At 39.0% G+C, this 18,268-nt stretch overlaps 1 protein-coding gene and 1 pseudogene across 2 annotated transcripts in view; one reads left to right on the forward strand and one right to left on the reverse strand.

Annotated features, from left to right (window-relative positions):
* Positions 1–18,268, forward strand: part of FAR1 (fatty acyl-CoA reductase 1) — an 80,137-nt gene that overhangs the window by 1,476 nt on the left and 60,393 nt on the right. The window lies entirely within an intron of this gene.
* On the reverse strand, positions 13,824–14,283 carry LOC102191719 (annotated as a pseudogene).

Raw genomic sequence — 18,268 nt, forward strand, 5'->3', positions numbered from 1 at the left:
ACGAGACGGACCTTTGTTGGCAAAGTAATGTCTCTGCTTTTTAATATGCTGTCTAGGTTGGCCATAGCTTTTTTTCCAAGGAGCAAGTGTCTTTTAATTTCATGGCTGCAGTCACCATCTGCAGTGATTTTGGAGCCCAAGGAAATAGTCTCTCACTCTTTCCATCCATTGTTTCCCCATCTATTTGCCATCTATGGCCAAACGCTCAGACTTGTTAACTCTCACCTCTGAGGGTAATTGTCCTCCTCCCCAACCCTCCTCCAACCCCTGTGACACTCGTTGTTGATGAACTCTCATTGTTTTGCCTCAGCAGGAACTCATCCTCCCAGAAGCAATGGTACAATTATTGTTTGCTTTTGATTGGATGACAGTGAGGAATCATTTAATCCAATGTGTTGCTTTAAAGAGAACACGAGAGGATACTTAAGAAATTCTGCCATGCAAGGGAGTTTCTCAACTGTCTGTGTAATATAAAAGCAATATAGGATCTCTTACAGTAACCCAATAAGAATGAACACAAATAATCCTGTTGCTGTATAAGAGTCAAGCATTTTGATGTAGAATTTGATTGTGTATCCTGGTTTTTGGGAAATTGTTCAGCCTTGGGAAGAGTTTTGTAGTTAGATAGGTTCAAAGTTCTTTTCACTTAGAGGGAAGATTAACTTGATATCATTGCTACTGCCTTACTGTTTAAAGCTTTCGAATTTTTATTTGGGGATGTGAGAAGAGAAAAGGTAGTAGAAAATGAAATGGTCCATTAATGCATTTCCATTGGATTTAAGCAGGAGAAGGTGATTACTGCTTGAGGGTAGGGCAAAAGCATTATGAAGAATTAAGTACTTTACCAACATAGAGTTTCCCTTGTCCTCAGCTGGTTAAGAATCCGCCTGCAATGTGGGAGACCTGGGTTCGATCCCTGGGTTGGGAAGATCCCCTGGAGAAGGGAAAGGCTACCCACTCCAGTATTCTGACCTGGAGAATTCCATGGACTGTCTATGTATAATTCACAGGATTGCAAAGAGTCAGACAGAACTCAGCGACTTTCACTCATTCACTTACCAACATAAAATGATATAGTGTTAAGGATGAAAACCAAAGAGGGCATTTGTTGTATGTTTCTTTATTAACCACATCAACAAAGCATTGTAGGTAATGGACCATTCTTTAGGATGTAGAAATACTTTTGTGGAAGGTAATGCTATTTACTGATCACATTTTACTCTTAGTATAACAGTACTTAAGTGCTGAGGTGCTGAGGTGACTGGGAGCAGAGGAGTAATCTGAGTGGTGTGGAATTAATCAGGGAAAGTTTCCTGAAAGAGGTGAATGTTGAGCCATCTTTTGAGCTAGGAGTTGGGGTGTGGGTTATTGCAAGACAGGATGATATTCCAGTAGTATGGACATGTTATAAGCAACATGTTTGGCAAGAGTGACAAATTAAAAATGGTTTTAAGGAATTAGATTTGATTGAAGATTTAAGGGTGTGGAAATCAACTAAGTCTTGTTATAGACTAATTGATAAATGATGGTTTTGTATGGTGGCTACAGAGAGAGAACTTAGAATACTTAATGATGGCTTGGAGATGGTAATAAAGAAATGAGTACAAGAATATTTTTTGATAGCTATGGTAAGAAGAATATAGTGAAAGTAAGTTGGATTGTTCACAGTTAGATTTAGTGTTCAAGCTTATATAATAATAAAAAATATTTTTGATTCCTGTGCTAGATTATGTTGATATTAATAGCAAAATTTATTGGGTACTACTATGTGCCAGAAGCTATTTTGAACTTTCCAAGCCTTATCTTCCTTTGATTATCCCTACTTTATAGATGAGAGAACTGAGGTTCAGAGAGATTTAATTTAACCAAAGTCATACAGCTAGTAAGTGGCAGGTCAGGGTTGGCAAAGACAATAAGCGAATGTGAATTGAACACCTACTTTGTGCCAGGCATTGTGTTAAGTGCTGGAGATTCAAAGTTGGCAAGCAAATTCAAGGTCAGGCCTGGACCATTTTTAGAGATTGTCAGAAGTTAACAGAAGACAGCCAGTGAAGAAATAGAAAAAGATTAGTTGGAGAGACTTTTGTAGACATTGAGGAATATACTGTTTAGGGAAACTTAAGATAGAGTTATACTAAAGAGGAAGTTATCAGTAGCAAAATATGTAGCTAAGAGACTCAGAAGAACAAAGATTGAGAGGAAACCATTGAGTTAAGTAAGGAAAAAACTAGTGTGAATTTAATCTCAAGAAAGCCAAAATAAAGACATTTAGATAAAGGCTGGTAGTTAATTGTGTTTAGTGGAAGTACTCTATACAAATTTAAAGTTTGGTATGATCACAATTATGGTCAAATTCATAGGAAAAATGTTGGTATGTCCCTTTGTAATATTTTAATTATTGGCTGGTAAGGTGATGATTAATTTAAAAATGCTGATGCTCTTTGTATTTTTCCAGCTTATAAAAACAAGCATTGTTATTTTTATAATTAGTGGGGGGAAACTGTTCAACTAAAATGAACTAATAGTGAGGGAATATGTGGGTGGCCTAGTCTATGTTTAGAGAAGGCAATGGCACCCCACTCCAGTATTCTTGCCTGGAGAATCCCAGGGATGGGGGAGCCTGGTGGGCTGCCGTCTATGGGGTCGCACAGAGTCGCACACGACTGAACCGACTTAGCAGTCTATGTTTGGGATAGGAAGGAAGGTAGGTTTGTTTCAGTGTCTGCTGCATATGAGCCACTTTGGTGGGCACAGTTCCATCTTGAAAATGAATTATTATTGGAAACAACTGGAAACTGTACATTTGCCTAATCTGAAGGATCCAGTTACTAAAGCACTCTGAGTCATAGATATATGGTCTTGGCTTTTCTGAACATTGTCTAATGAATGAACTTAAAGTTGAGGAAACCAGACCTTACAGATCACACACTGAGTCATTTTATCTATCTTTTTGGCCTTCCCTAAACCTATATGTAGCCCTTCCTTGCTCCCACTTGTGGATTTATGGTTCCTCTCTTCAGTGGGTTTGTAATAGGCTTAGAGTATAAATTCAGTATCAGTTCAGTTCAGTCGCTCATTCGTGTCCGATTCTTTGCAACCCCATGAACTGCAGCACGCCAGGCCTCCCTGTCCATCACCATCTCCTGGAGTTCACCCAGACTCACGTCCATCGAGTCCGTGATGCCATCCAGCCATCTCATCCTCTGTCGTCCCCTTCTCCTCCTGCCCCCAATCTTTCCCAGCATCAGAGTCTTTTCCAATGAGTCAGCTCTTTGCATGAGGTGGCCAAAGTACTGGAGCTTCAGCTTTAGCATCATTCCTTCCAAAGAAATCCTAGGGTTGATCTCCTTCAGAATGGACTGTTTGGATCTCCTTGCAGTCCAAGGGACTCTCAAGAGTCTTCTCCAACACCACAGTTCAAACGCATCAGTTCTTCGGCGCTCTGCCTTCTTCACAGTCCAACTCTCACATCCATACGTGACCACAGGAAAAACCAAAGCCTTGTCTTGGTGGACCTTAGTCGGCAAAGTAATGTCTCTGCTTTTGAATATGCTATCTAGGTTGGTCATAACTTTTCTTCCAAGGAGTAAGCATCTTTTAATTTCATGGCTGCAGTCACCATCTGCAGTGATTTTGGAGCCCAAAAAACTAAAGTCTGAGACTGTTTCTACTGTTTCCCCATCTATTTCCCATGAAGTGATGGGACCGGATGCCATGATCTTCGTTTTCTGAATGTTGAGCTTTAAGCCAACTTTTTCACTCTCCTCTTTCACTTTCATCAAGAGGCTTTTGAGTTCCTCTTCACTTTCTGCCATAAGGGTGGTGTCATCTGCCTATCTGAGATTATTGATATTTCTCCCAGCAATCTTGATTCCAGCTTGTGTTTCTTCCAGTCCAGTGTTTCTCATGATGTACTCTGCATGGAAGTTAAATAAGCAGGGTGACAATACACAGCCTTGACGTACTCCTTTTCCTATTTGGAACCAGTCTGTTGTTCCATGTCCAGTTCTAACTGTTGCTTCCTGACCTGCATACAGATTTCTCAAGAGGCAGGTCAGGTGGTCTGGTATTCCCATCTCTTTCAGAATTTTCCCCAGTTTATTGTGATCCACACAGTCAAAGGCTTTGGCATAGTCAATAAAGCAGAAATAGATGTTTTTCTGCAACTCTCTTGATTTTTCCATGATCCAGCAGATGTTGGCAATTTGATCTCTGGTTCCTCTGCCTTTTCTAAAACCAGCTTGAACATCAGGGAGTTCACGGTTCACGTATTGCTGAAGCCTGGCTTGGAGATTTTTGAGCATTACTTTACTAGCATGTGAGATGAGTGCAATTGTGCGATAGTTTGATCATTCTTTGGCATTGCCTTTCTTTGGGATTCGAATGAAAACTGACCTTTTCCAGTCCTGTGGCCACTGCTGAGTTTTCCAAACTTGCTGGCATATTGAGTGCAATATAGCTACATGAAAGTGCTGAGTTTACATATTTTACAAATTTAACCTAAACACTTACAATTTGTCATGTTTTCTGTTCCCAATTTGAAGAAGAAATGAGATACATTTCAAGAAAATTATCTTTTCATATCAAATAATCATTCCAAAGCAAATTAGAAATATTTGTCCTAGTATAGATTTATTCCAACCTTGTAAGTCAAGAATGGGATGTAGTTTTTAGTTTAATTTCATTTGGCGCATAGGAATTGTAGGAGGAAGCTATTTCATCTATCCACTGTACTATGCTCCTTAAATAAATTATTAATACCGCATTTAATTCTCGTGCAGTTCTCTAAGGTGGATATCTCATTTTATGAAGAGAGTGAGATTCAGAGAATTTAGTAACTTTCCATATTCCAGAGAGCTAAGTGGCAGGGCTGAGATTCAAATTTTGCTTTCCTGGTCCCATAGCTCATGAGATGTATGGCTAGAAGGACTTGTTTATTAATACATATGACTGAAAAGAATGCCACATAGCTTTAGGTATTTAGTAACTTTTCCTTACCTTTGAAGATGGTACTCTTGATCTGTGTGTTTGTGCCTTGTGACATAGGGTTTTAAATAACAGTGATTTTTGTGTCTTAGAGGGTACAGTATATTTTATTGCTTTAGAGGTGTATGGTTTCACATTTTAGTATTTTTTGAAATGAAAATTTTACAGTGTCTATATTTCTTAAAAAATGTGAAATGGATACTATGTCTTAAAGCCAAATGTGTCTCAGGATGAAGGAAGTGTGGTATGTGGATGTAGTCTTTGTGTCTAACCGTTTTAGCAGTTTCTTTGCATTTTCTTCCCAGTCTTCCACCTTTACTTAGTCTATTCCTTTTTTTTCAGTATGGTATAATACAGAATTGAAGTGCATATTAATAATAAAGTAGTCATTCTCTTCAGGTAGTGAATATTATAGTGTAGAAGAAAAAATTTTGATACAGAAAGTTTACATTGTACTGTGAATCAGCAGATCTGAATTTTAATGTTGGTTTTGTTAGCAACTTGATGTGTAACTTGAGGCAAGTCACTTCCTCTCTCTGCGCTGTAGCTTCCTCATCTGTAGAACAGGATGAGGAGGGGAACTTAAAAGACCTGTCTAGCTTGAAGAAAACTGTATGCCTTTTTTCTTATTAAAAAATATGAAGGCCTTAAAGCCTTTTCTTAAACAACTGTATTTGTTGCTTTTTACTTTTTTTTCTCTTCATCCACTGTCTTCCTTCCCTGCCCATTTTTCCCTGGATCCTTGAGGGTATTTTCAGATTCTTGGTTCATTAGAGAGTATCAATTACTTTTTATATCTTCTTCAAAACAGACTATCTGAGAAAGTAGGTAAACAGTAAGTAGTTATGAATATGTTTTATTTGGGTTAATAAAAGAATCGTTTAAATAAAATATCATCAGAGTTGTTGAGGTTTCATTGAGAAGTAATACTGCTCTCTTTCACATAAAGAATGAAATTAGTTTATAAAAGTAAGTATTTGCTCTTTACTGGGCAGATGTACAAAGAAGAAAGTTCCTGAATCTGTTTTTAAAAAGCTCTCTGTTCTAATAGGCAAGGCAGACTTCTTTAAACTTTATATTATGGAAAATTGCAAACATAAAAATACAACGTTTGAAGAAGGCTGCCTTGCATGATAGAACAGAGAGCTTCTTTTTTTTTAAATTATTTAATTGGAGGCTAATTACAATATTGTGGTGGTTTTTGCCACACATTGACATGAATCAGCCACAGGGATACAGGTTTCCCCCCATCCTGAACCCCCTCCTACCTCTCTCCCCACCCCATCCCTCTGGGTTGTCCCAGAGCACCAGCTTTGAGTGCCCTGTTTCATGCATCAAACTTGCATTGGTCATCTGTTTTACATATGATAATATACATGTTTTAGTGCTTTTCTCTCATATGGTCCCATCCTTGCCTTCTGCCACATAGTCCCAAAGTCTGTTCTTTATATCTGTGTCTCTTTTGCTGTCTTGCATATAATGTCATCATTATTGTCTTTCTAAATTCCATATATGTGTGTTAAAACACTGCATTGGTGTTTCCCTTTCTGACTTATTTCACTTGTGTAATAGGCTCCAGTTTCATTCATCTCATTAGAACTGACTCAAATGCCTTTTTTTTTATAGCTGAGTAATATTCCATTCCACATACCACAACTTCCTTATTCATTTGTCTGCCGATGGACTTCTAGGTTGCGTCCTAGCTGTTGTAATCAGTGCTGCAATGAACATTAGGGTACATGTGTCTCTTTCAATTCTGGTTTCTTGCATGTGTATGCCCAGCAGTGGGATTGCTGAGTCACATGGCAGTTCTATTTCCAGTTTCTTAAGGAATTGCCACACTGTTCTCCGTAGTGGTTGTAGTAGTTTGCATTCCCACCAACAGTGTAAGAGGGTTCCCTTTTCTCCACACCCTCTCTAGCATTTATTGTTTGTAGACTTTTTGATGGCAGCCATTCTGACCAGCGTGAGATGGTACCTTACTGCGGTTTTGATTTACATTTCTCTAATAATGAGTGATGTTGAGCATCTTTTCATGTGTTTGTTAGCCATTTATATGTCTTCTTTGGAGAAATGTCTGTTTATTTATTTGGCCCATGTTTTGATTGGGTCATTTATTTTTCTGGTATTGAGCTGCAGGAGTTGCTTGTATATTTTGGAGATTAATTCTTTGTCACTTGTTTCGTTTGCTATTATTTTCTCCCATTCTGAAAGCTGCCTTTTCACCTTGCTTATAGTTTCCTTCGTTGTGCAAAAGCTTTGAAGTTTAATTAGGTCCCATTTGTTTATTTTTGTTTTTATTTCCATTACTCTGGGAGGTGGGGCATAGAGGATCTTGCTGTGATTTATGTCAGAGTATTTTGCCTATGTTTTCCTCTAAGAGTTTTATAGTTTCTGGTCTCACATTTAGATCTTTAATCCATTTTGAGTTGGTAAATCATATGCCTGCAATGCAGGAGACCTGGGTTCGATTCCTGAGTCGGGAAGATCCCCTGGAGAAGGAAATGGCAGCCCACTCCAGTATTCTTGTCTGGAGAATCCCATGGACAGAGGAGCCTGGCAGGCACAGTCCGTGGGATTGCAAGAGTTGGACATGACTTAGCGTCTAAACCACCACCACCACCATGGTGTTAGAAAGTGTTCTAGTTTTGTTCTTTTACAGGTGGTTGCCCAGTTTTCCCAGCACCACTTGTTAAAGAGATTTTCTTTTCTCCATTGTATTTTGTTGCCTCCTTTGTCAAAGATAAGGTGTCCATAGGTACGTGGATTTATCTCTGGGCTTTCTGCTTTTTCCCATTGATCTCTTTGTGCCAGTACCATACTGTTTTGGTGACTGTAGCTTTGTAGTATAGTCTGAAGTCAGGCAGGTTGATTCCTCCAATTCCATTCTTCTTTCTCAAGATTGCTTTGGCTATTCAAGGTATTTTGTGTTTCCATACAAATTGTGAAATTATTTGTTCTAGTAGAATAGAGAGCTTCTTAAAGACAGATTCAGGAGCTTTCTTCTTTGTATATATTTTTATACATGCATATCACCAGCTTTAACAATTTTCAGCCTGTGGTGAATCTTTTTTATCTGTATCCTCACTCACTGCCCCCCACCCCCCCGCCTTTTAAATTTTGAAGCAAGTCCTAGATGTTTTTACCAGTTGTTACTGTATGGCTTGATAAGTATAACAGTGGACACGCTAATCTAACTGAAGTGGAAATTTCTTCATGTAAATATATTTGAGATTTGTATGTTATAGTGTTTTGAGCAAGAGAAATTAGATGTAATTTGCTGTATGACGGGGATAAGTAGTTGGAGAGACTTGACTGTTTGTATATAAAACAATATAGTAACATCAGGTCATGTGCCTGGATTAGAGATTCTAAATGGGAAATGACATTGGTGAGGTGTGTGATACGTGTATGTGTAAGTGTTAACCATTTGACAGTTTTAAGATTACTTTGAAATATCTCCTCTAGGTCATTCTTGTCTTTATGGAATTTTTGCCAAAAACTGTTGGCATGGCAGTCACTTGAGAACTCCTTCTTGAATGTAAGGAATTCATACCACTGTATCATTATTTTGGAGTATTGATTTAAAAACTTGGAACTATTAGTTGAAAATTAACATTTTAAAATATCTCCCATAATGTAGTTTTAGTCAAAGGTCATAAGCCCCTTTGAGCATCTCCTCATATCTTTGTGCTATCTCTTTTCCTCAGAAAAAATACACATATGCACAGTTTTTCATATAATTTCAGGGGGCTGATAAGCCTTTTTAAACATTCAGATATCTTTGAGTGTTTGTATAATAGAGATTCTGGTTTAATAATTCATTCTTTAATGTTTAGGCAGACAGCATACTGGTAAAATTCAACTTAAATTTATTTCTGTGTGCTCCTGACCTGTTACAAACAAGTGTTTTTCATTATTGAGTGAAATTATAAATTTCATCATGCAAATGCTTAAGTTTTTAAAAGACCCATTCTTAGTTGGATTCTTGGGGAAGAACAAGCCAATTTAATGAGTATGTAGCAATGATTTTACAAAAGATTTTGGAATAAGTGTATGGAACTTTATATAATGGCTGCTGTCCATCCTGAATTAACATGAGATAGAATATGACTTAAGAATGAATAAATAATGGAAACAACCTAGATGTCCATCAGCAGATGAATGGATAAGAAAGCTGTGGTACATATACACAATGGAGTATTACTCAGCCGTTAAAAAGAATTCATTTGAATCAGTTCTGATGAGATGGATGAAACTGGAGCTGATTATACAGAGTGAAGTAAGCCAGAAAGAAAAACACCAATACACTATACTAACACATATATATGGAATTTAGAAAGATGGCAATGACGACCCTGTATGCAAGACAGCAAAAAAGACACAGATGTGTATAACGGACTTTTGGACTCAGAGGGAGAGGGAGAGGGTGGGATGATTTGGGAGAATGGCATTCTAACATGTATACTATCATGTAAGAATCGAATCGCCAGTCTATGTCTGACACAGGATACAGCATGCTTGGGGCTGGTGCATGGGGATGACCCAGAGAGATGTTATGGGGAGGGAGGTGGGAGGGGGGTTCATGTTTGGGAATGCATGTAAGAATTAAAGATTTTAAAATTAAAAAAAAAATTAAAAAAATAAAAATAAAAGCTATGAAAGACAAAAAAAATAAATAAAGAAAAGAAAAAAAAGAAAAAAAAGAATGAATAAATACATAAATACTGCTCTTTTGGAGGTAAAGGAAAAAACTTCTTTGACTTTTGTTTCTCTTAAATAGTTCAGGTCTGTGGTGGAAATGATCTGTTAAAAGTATTTTGATGTTCACATTTGTGTTAAAAAAAAACTCCTAGATATGATACACAGGGGCTTAGAAACATGTATTGATCTGACAAAGGATTAATTTTCAGTAGAGCCCTGAGATCATAAGTGTTTATTGTGCATCTAGTTTGAAGGATAGTCCTAAATACATTTCTGAGAAGTATAGGGTTTTAAAAACTTGTGAATTATAGCTAACAGTATTGGGTTGGCCAAAAAGTTCATTCCAGTTTTTCTGTACCACCTTATGGGAAAATCTGAGTGAACTTTTTGGCTAACCCAATATAATCATAATTATGGGTATTAGCACGAGCAGGAAATGGCAACCCACTCCAGTGTTCTTGCCTGGAGAATCCTGGGGACAGTGGAGCCTGGTGAGCTGCCCTTATGGGGTCGCACAGAGTCAGACACGACTGAAGTGACTTAGCAGCAGCAGCAGCAGCAGCAACATGAGCAGAATCCTTAGGAGATAGGAACAGATCAGTTAGCTGCTAAATGGGACATTTGACTCTGCAGAGCAGGGCATAGATTGTTTGAAGATCAATGAATATTGGGTGTATGGCTTTAAAGTGATAACCCTTGTGACCCATTTGAGTTAATAATTTTCTGAGTATCTCATGTGTTATTGGGAAATAGCATCTTCCAATACATGGTAATAGCTAGACTTTGAGAACTAGAGGAGGATTCCATCAGTCGTTTAGCCTCCTCTTCAGTAAATTCTGTGGATTATCAGAGCACTTAATTGACTTGCCCAAGGTCAGGTGCAGTGTTGCTCTTACTATCTTGACTCTTTTCATTGTGGACCTCAGTTTCTGGAGAAGGAGATATCTTAACAACTAGAGTTTTTAGCTTTGGACTTTGATGCTCAATTGATAAATTGACCAAGAATTCTCTGAATTTTTAAACTCTGATATTTTTACTTTGCTGTATGTGTTCTAATCCCTAACCTTTGGTTACAAGCTTAATAGGGTAGGCTTCTTAGAAGCATTAAGTCATTTTCAGAGCTAGAAAAAGGTAAGAATCCCCCAAATCATCAAACACTTCCCTCCTTTTTTCTGTATCTTTCTGTGCTTGACAGCATTTTGTTGCAAGCTGTACATATGAACCTGGCAAATTTTTTTTTTTTTCCAAAGTTGGAGGATAGTTGCTTTCCAATGTTGTGTTGGTTTCTGCCATACAGCAACATTAATCAGCCATAATGATACATATATCCCCTCCCTCTTGAACCCCAACCCCTCCCCTGCCCCAACTTCTCTCACCCAACTCCCCCAGTCATCAGAGAGCAGAACCTGGAAAGTTTTAAAGATAGACCAGGAAAAGATTTTTGAGAAGAGACTTCGTTATGGGATTAAGTTGTTTTAAGACCTTCCTGGAAGCTTCCTACCCAAAACTTGAGACTAGAGGGATCATTGACATTCAAGATGAGAGAAGCTATTATTACTTCCACGAAGGGCCCTGATTCCAAGTCCTTGTGCCATATTTGGTTGGTGTGGACATGGTGACCAGGGAGAAGACCTGCCCGTACATTAGTGGCCCCATAGCTAAGGTGAGGACTTTTAGAACAGTGACCCTCCAGCTCTTAATCCCAGCCCTTTAGCTGGGTCATTCTGTAGCTCAGTAATTCTTTCTTTTTAGTGGAGTAGTAGCAACTAAATTGTCAAGGTATAAGCATTTTGGAGGAGAGGAACTTTCTTCAGCAGTTAGGAATATGGATGGTTCCTAATTGAATGACAAAAAAATATACTTATCTTAAAGTTTAGACTAGCTAGAAAATGGTAGGTCTCAAATAAACTGGTGATGGAACTGTGTAACACATTCTACAGGTTTATTGAGTGAGTGGAGTCGCTCAGTCGTGTCCGACTCTTTGCGACCCTGTGGACTGTAGCCTGCCAGGCTCCTCCGTCCATGGGATTCTTCAGGCAAGAATACTAGAGTGGGTTGCCATTTCCTTCTCCAGGGGATCTACCCAACCCAGGGATTGAACCCGAGTCTCCTGCATTGCAGGCAGATGCTTTATCCTCTGAGCCACCAGGGAAGCATGAAGTTCAACTAATGGTAATTTTTAATTAGGAATAAGAATAATTATAATTAAAAACCATAACCAGCTAAAGACAACACAGTTTCACTAACGATGATTGATTGTTCCTCTTGAAAATTACAGAATTCCATGTTTTGAGTGTGTGTATTTGGTAGAAGCTTTGCTGCATTGTGAGTTTCAGCATCCAGAATTAGTAATTGGGTACAAACTGAAGTCTTTGGTACATTCTAATAGCATACTCATTTTTGCAACTTTTTTTTTTTTTTGCAACTCTTAATAACTGTCTTTATAGTTTATTCAGAAGTAGTCTTGAGGATCAATGGAAGGTCATGCTTTCTAAATCATGTGTAGTTTGTGGGAGGTTTGGCTCATGTTTGTACAGTCATTACCTCAGAAGGCTGATGTAATCAATGAGCTTCTCAGGCACTTTGCTTACTTAGCTGTGTTTGGAAATTTGTGAAAGGCCAGGCTTTCTCTTACCCTACTGCTCTCCACCCGAGTGCCCTTCCCCAATAAAATCTCTTGCTTTGTCAGCACATGTGTCTCCTTGGGCAATTCATTTCCTAGTGTTAGACAAGAGCCCAGTTTCAGGCCCTGGAAGGGGTTCCCTTTCCTGCAACAAATGGCAGTTCTGGTGGGGACTCTTCTTCACTGGCATTCTGACCACTCGGGGTACTCAGGGGCCAGCTTGCCTGCCAATGGACCAGACCTAGACAACTGGGACCCTTTTGTCCCTGGTCTCCTCCTGACACAGACAACTGGCCAGAGTGCCCCGACTGGTAAGGGACAAGAGACTATATTGACCTCTCTCCCCTTCCCTCTCTCTTTCCTCTCCTTAACCCTTTCTACTCTTCCCCGTTTTTCTAGTCCCCTGGTCCTGGACACAGGAATTGAAGGGCCTCAGCCTGAGCTGAGGGTTGGAGACTGATCACCTCCTCTCGGCAGAGAACTCGAATTCTGGTTCTGATTTCCGGTAGGGCCGAGTTCCAGTCCTCGCTTCTCTGGAGGCCCAGGGTAAAGTCCCATAACGCCTGGGTATCTGCAGGTGGCAGGAGACGTCTGTAAGGCCACCTTTTTGCCCCCTCCTCTGCCTCCCCCACCTTCTTTCAACCTGGCTTCCTTTCCTCCATTTGAAAATCTTTGAAGATCTGAGATATTTTCCTTTACTTGGATCTGAAGTTCTGTGTCTCAATAGGAGGTTTTCTGAGAGACTGTATTCTTGTATTTAAGGGAGAAGGAAATAGCAACCCACTCCAGTGTTCTTGCCAGAAGAATCCCAGGGACGGGGGAGCCTGGTGGGCTGCCGTCTATGGGGTTGCACAGAGCCAGACAGGACTGAAGTGACTTAGCAGCAGGTTTTCAAAGAGGTCTACTGAGTTTCTTTACCTCAGGACATTTTGTAGGTCTTTGATGTGCTAATGTATTTTGTAACTCTCCTGGTTAGGGCTAAAATGTACAGTTTCCCAGTCCCATTTACCACGATTTGGAAAATGCTGCCTTGGCTGAGTAGAGCCTGTTTTTAAGTTCAGCCTTGGGAACAGATTGAGAAGGCTTCATAAGAAAGTGACACAGAGAAACAGGAAATACAGCATATAGCAGGATCTTCAAAGCACTTTTATATTGTTAAAGACATTTGCTATCATAATCAGACTAAATAAAACTCTTTTAAACAAAGTCTGACTTCTTCTGTAACCAGTGAAATATCTGATTCTGTCATCTTGTTCTTAAAATTACTAATCTTCATGAATAGGCTTCAATAGCTTTAAGTTAGACCACATAGGGTACATGATTAGTAATCTGCCTGAGTCAGTTTTTTGGATAAACTTGTGTGTAGTCTACATGTGATGATCAGGGTATACCTGGAACATTTTCCTGTTAAAGTTAATTTTACTGAATAATTTGAAGTGTATATATATATTTATTTCACATAAACATTCTTAGTTTATTAATCACCTCATGAAAAATTTGCACAGTCACTGCAGAATCTTTACTCCTTCTGTTGTCCAGTCTCCAGCTCACTTTTTGCCAGCACCAAGGTTGGCCTTTGCAGTCCTCTTGACTTCCTTCATCCTGTTCTTCGTTCCTTTTGCTGTTTTTTTGAGGTCTTTTCTTATATAGGCCATATCTTGCATGTCAATGTTTGGGTTCATTTTTCTTTCTGTAAAACCTGCCAAAGCCAGTTGTCTTGCCACTACCAAAATGGATTTGAATCCAAATTCAAAGATGACATCTGGAATGGTCTTGTACATTTTGGCTAGTTTTACCTAAATTTCTATCTTAGCTACTTTTGCCTTCCCAGGGTGAAGGATGTTGATGACAATTTGTTTTTGGTTGGTCATGAACTCCCTGGTCTGGAGAATTACTGTTTCATTCATGATGGTTACTGATCTTAAAGCAGCCAGAGAGGAAAAGAGTAAAATATTTTTATATTAATTTTAGGTATATTGTGACAACTTTCAGGTGGACAACTTTCATGAATTTTTAAGCAAAATAGGATATTTTGATTTCTCTGTTTTGTAGATGTTTAAGAAATCTTATCTTTGGTAATACACTTGAAATATTAGGATATCTTTGTATACGGTATTTCACTTTTCTGAGTTTGAAAGTATTAGGATAGAAGTTACATGTCTTAACATGTAAATATTTTTATTAAGGTAAGGAGAGCCTGTAGCACAATTACTGATCTAAAGAAAAATCATGTGTGACTTTGGAGATTATTTTTTAAGAATTGTTTTCTCCCAGAATGGAATTGAATGCATGTTTTTGCAAGCAGTGGAATTGCTTTTGACCAGACGTGTTAACAAGAGCACAGTCCTTCTTCTGTAGGCTTTATGGTAGAGATGTTACCCTACTGGTACAGAAAGAAAGGGACAGAAAGGACAGAAAATGGGTGTTGCTGAAAAATTTAAGTTTTCTTGTCAGCTGGTAATTTTAATGCTGTCAAATTAACATTTCCTCTCTGATGAAGTAAAACTTGATATTTAAAGATGTTTGTGTGTTTAATTTTTATAATTCAAAGGAATTATGAGTCTTGATTTTTCTTAATGTGTAATTTTCCAGGATAATGAGCCATTTTAACTTGTTAAAGTGCCCTGCTTAACACAGCAATGTCAGTATTCAAAATAGTTGAGTAGTGCCCTAAGGACTGATGAACCTACTGAGATTCCTTACTGAGAAGTATCCTAGACATTGGGGAAAATTGGATATAGAGAGTTAAATATTGGCATCAGTATCTGTGTAGGCAAACAGAGTGGCCATTATATTTACTTCAATGGGTGCTTACAACAGGGTTAGACACTAGCATCTTTTATTGAAAACCAAGATGCTAGAGCTATTCTTTTGTTTGTGGGAAAAATGCTTTGTAAGCTTTAATTTTTGAAAGCAAAAAGGAACCCACTATTCTTATCAACTTGTACATTTTGAGTTTGGATTTTCGCCCTTTTTTTGTTGTTTACAGCTTACTTACAGAGGAGGTTTTCATTTATGTTGAGTCTTAAGCAAAAGACTTAAGACTCTTGAGTTATTTTTTTAAAGTTAATCTTTAATCTTTATATAAATAAAGATTCTAGAGTTATTAAAATATAGTTAAAAGACATTAGTGGTTCTCAATATACCTCTAGATGAGAGTCTATCAAAAATTTTAAAAGAAAATATATGCTCACTTACAATATGAGTCCTCTTAATAGTCTAACTAGAATGAATTGGGTTGTTTTTGGCTGCAAGTATGTCAACTCCAAGTAGAAATCTACTGGTTAGAAATTCACAGTTAAGTGAATATGGGGAAATGAAAATTTTATTAAGTGAATGAGATTATTTGTTAGGCAAAATCAGTTGACCCTGGAGCAGCAGTGGGGGTGCCAGTCCTCATGGATGTAAAAAAAAATCTATGTGTAATTTTACAGTTGGCCCTCTGTATCTGTGGGCTTGCTTTCCTGGTGGCTCAGATGGTAAAGAATCTGCCTGTAGTGTGGGAGACCTGGGTTCGATCCCTGGGTTGGAAAGATTCCCTGGAGGAGGTCATGGCAGTCCACTCCAGTATTCTTGCCTGGAGAATCCCTATGGACAGAGGAGCCTGGTGGGCTACAGTCTTCACGGGATTGCCAAGAGTCAGACTAAGAAACAGCACTCTATGATTCTGGATCCTCAGGTTCAACCGACTATGTTATACAGTACTGTAGTATGCATTTATTGGAAAAAAAATCTGTGCATAATTGTACCCATGTAGTTTAAACTTGTGTTGTTCAAGAATCATCTGTACTTTAAAATATGAGACCCATGGGCCGTGTTTTTAAAAGGCATTTTAGGCGGCTTAAATATTTCCTATGAAATAGGTCAGACATGGATTAAATGTATTGTTAAACCAGGTTCATTTGCCTTATATGCAGTAGGCCAAAATGCTTGCAACAGACCCAAAGGTTTGCAGTAGAGGAGTTTATTCAGGAGGCAGCCAAGTGAGGAGGTGTAGGAGAACAGATCTCAGATTCACTTCCCTGAAGGCAAGGGGTTTGCAGTCTTTATGGAATAAAGAAGCGGGGTGGTATTAAGCATGGGGAAAGGTGAATGCTGGTAGGGAAAAGCTGAGGTAATCAGTATTCATTGCAGGTGTATCTAAGCTACATGCTGCTTCTTGAGATGCATGTTCAAATTAGCATGATCTAAGGGTGGATTTTTGAGCCCTCTGACATCATTTGTTGGACACTTGCATAGGCCCAGTTTTAGCGTCAGTGAAGTCGCTCAATTGTGTCCGACTCTTTGCGACCCGTGGACTGTAGCCCACCAAGCTCCTCCATCCATGGGATTCTCCAGGCAAGAATACTGGAGTGGGTTGCCATTTCCTTCTCCAGGGGATCTTCCCGACCCAGGGATCGAACTCAGGTCTCCCACTTGCAGGCAGACGCTTTAACCTCTGCACCACCAGGGAAGCCCTTTTAGTGTCAGTGGTCCCAGCCAAAAATCTTAGCCAGCTTAAACTGGATAAGAGTTGACTCCAAGTTTCTGAAAAGCAGCATAAGCCTCTGATACTGTAGGGACCCATTCTACAGAGGTATATCTGTAGCGGGTGTTTAAAGAGTCAGAAGAAATAATGAAGATGAGTTTGATTGATGGAAGCAGATTCCAAGCAGAAGGGTTTTTAATAAGGTGTTCCCTTAGTTGCTGTTTTGTAAGACAAGCTCTTCAAGAAAATTAGAGATACCAAGGGAACATTTCATGCAAAGATGGGCTCGATAAAGGACAGAAATGATATGGACCTAACAGAAGCAGAAGATATTAAGAAGAGGTGGCAAGAATACACTGAAGAACAGTACAAAAAAGATCTTCACGACCCGGATAATCATGATGATGTGATCACTAATCTAGAGCCAGACATCTTGGAATGTGAAGTCAAGTGGGCCTTAGAAAGCATCACTACCAACAAAGCTAGTGGAGGTGATGGAATTCCAGTTGAGCTGTTTCAAATCCTGAAAGATGATGCTATGAAAATGCTGCACTCAGTATGCCAGCAAATTTGGAAAACTCAGCAGTGGCCACAGGACTGGAAAAGGTCAGTTTTCATTCCAATTCCAAAGAAAGGCAATGCCAAAGAATGCTCAAACTACTGCACAATTGCACTCATCTCACATGCTAGTAAAGTAATGCTCAAAATTCTCCAAGCCAGGCTTCAGCAATATGTGAACCGTGAACTCCCTGATGTTCAAGCTGGCTTTAGAAAAGGCAGAGGAACCAGAGATCAAATTGCCAACATCTGCTGGATCATGGAAAAATCAAGAGAGTTGCAGAAAAACATCTATTTCTGCTTTATTGACTATGCCAAAGCCTTTGACTGTGTGGATCACAATAAACTGTGGAAAATTCTGAGAGATGGGAATACCAGACCACCTGACCTGCCTCTTGAGAAATCTGTATGCAAGTCAGGAAGCAACATTTAGAACTGGACATGGAACAACAGACTGGTTCCAAATAGGAAAAGGAGTACGTCAAGGCTGTGTATTGTCACCCTGCTTATTTAACTTCTATGCAGAGTACATCATGAGAAACGCTGGACTGGAAGAAGCACAAGCTGGAATCAAGAGTGCTGGGAGAAATATCAATAACTTCAGATATGCAGATGATACCACCCTTATGGCAGAAAGTGAAGAGGAGCTAAAAAGCCTCTTGATGAAAGTGAAAGAGGAGAGTGAAAAAGTTGGCTTAAAGCTCAACATTCAGAAAACGAAGATCATGGCATCCGGTCCCATCACTTCATGGGAAATAGATGGGGAAACAGTAGAAACAGTGTCAGACTTTGTTTTTCTGGGCTCCAAACTCACTGCAGATGGTGACTGCAGCCATGAAATTAAAAGATGCTTACTCCTTGGAAGAAAAGTGATGACCAACCTAGATAGCATATTCAAAAGCAGAGACATTACTTTGCCGACTAAGGTC

The sequence above is a fragment of the Capra hircus genome, chromosome 15 (assembly GCF_001704415.2).
Source record: "Capra hircus breed San Clemente chromosome 15, ASM170441v1, whole genome shotgun sequence".
Classification (NCBI taxonomy): Eukaryota; Metazoa; Chordata; class Mammalia; order Artiodactyla; family Bovidae; genus Capra; species Capra hircus.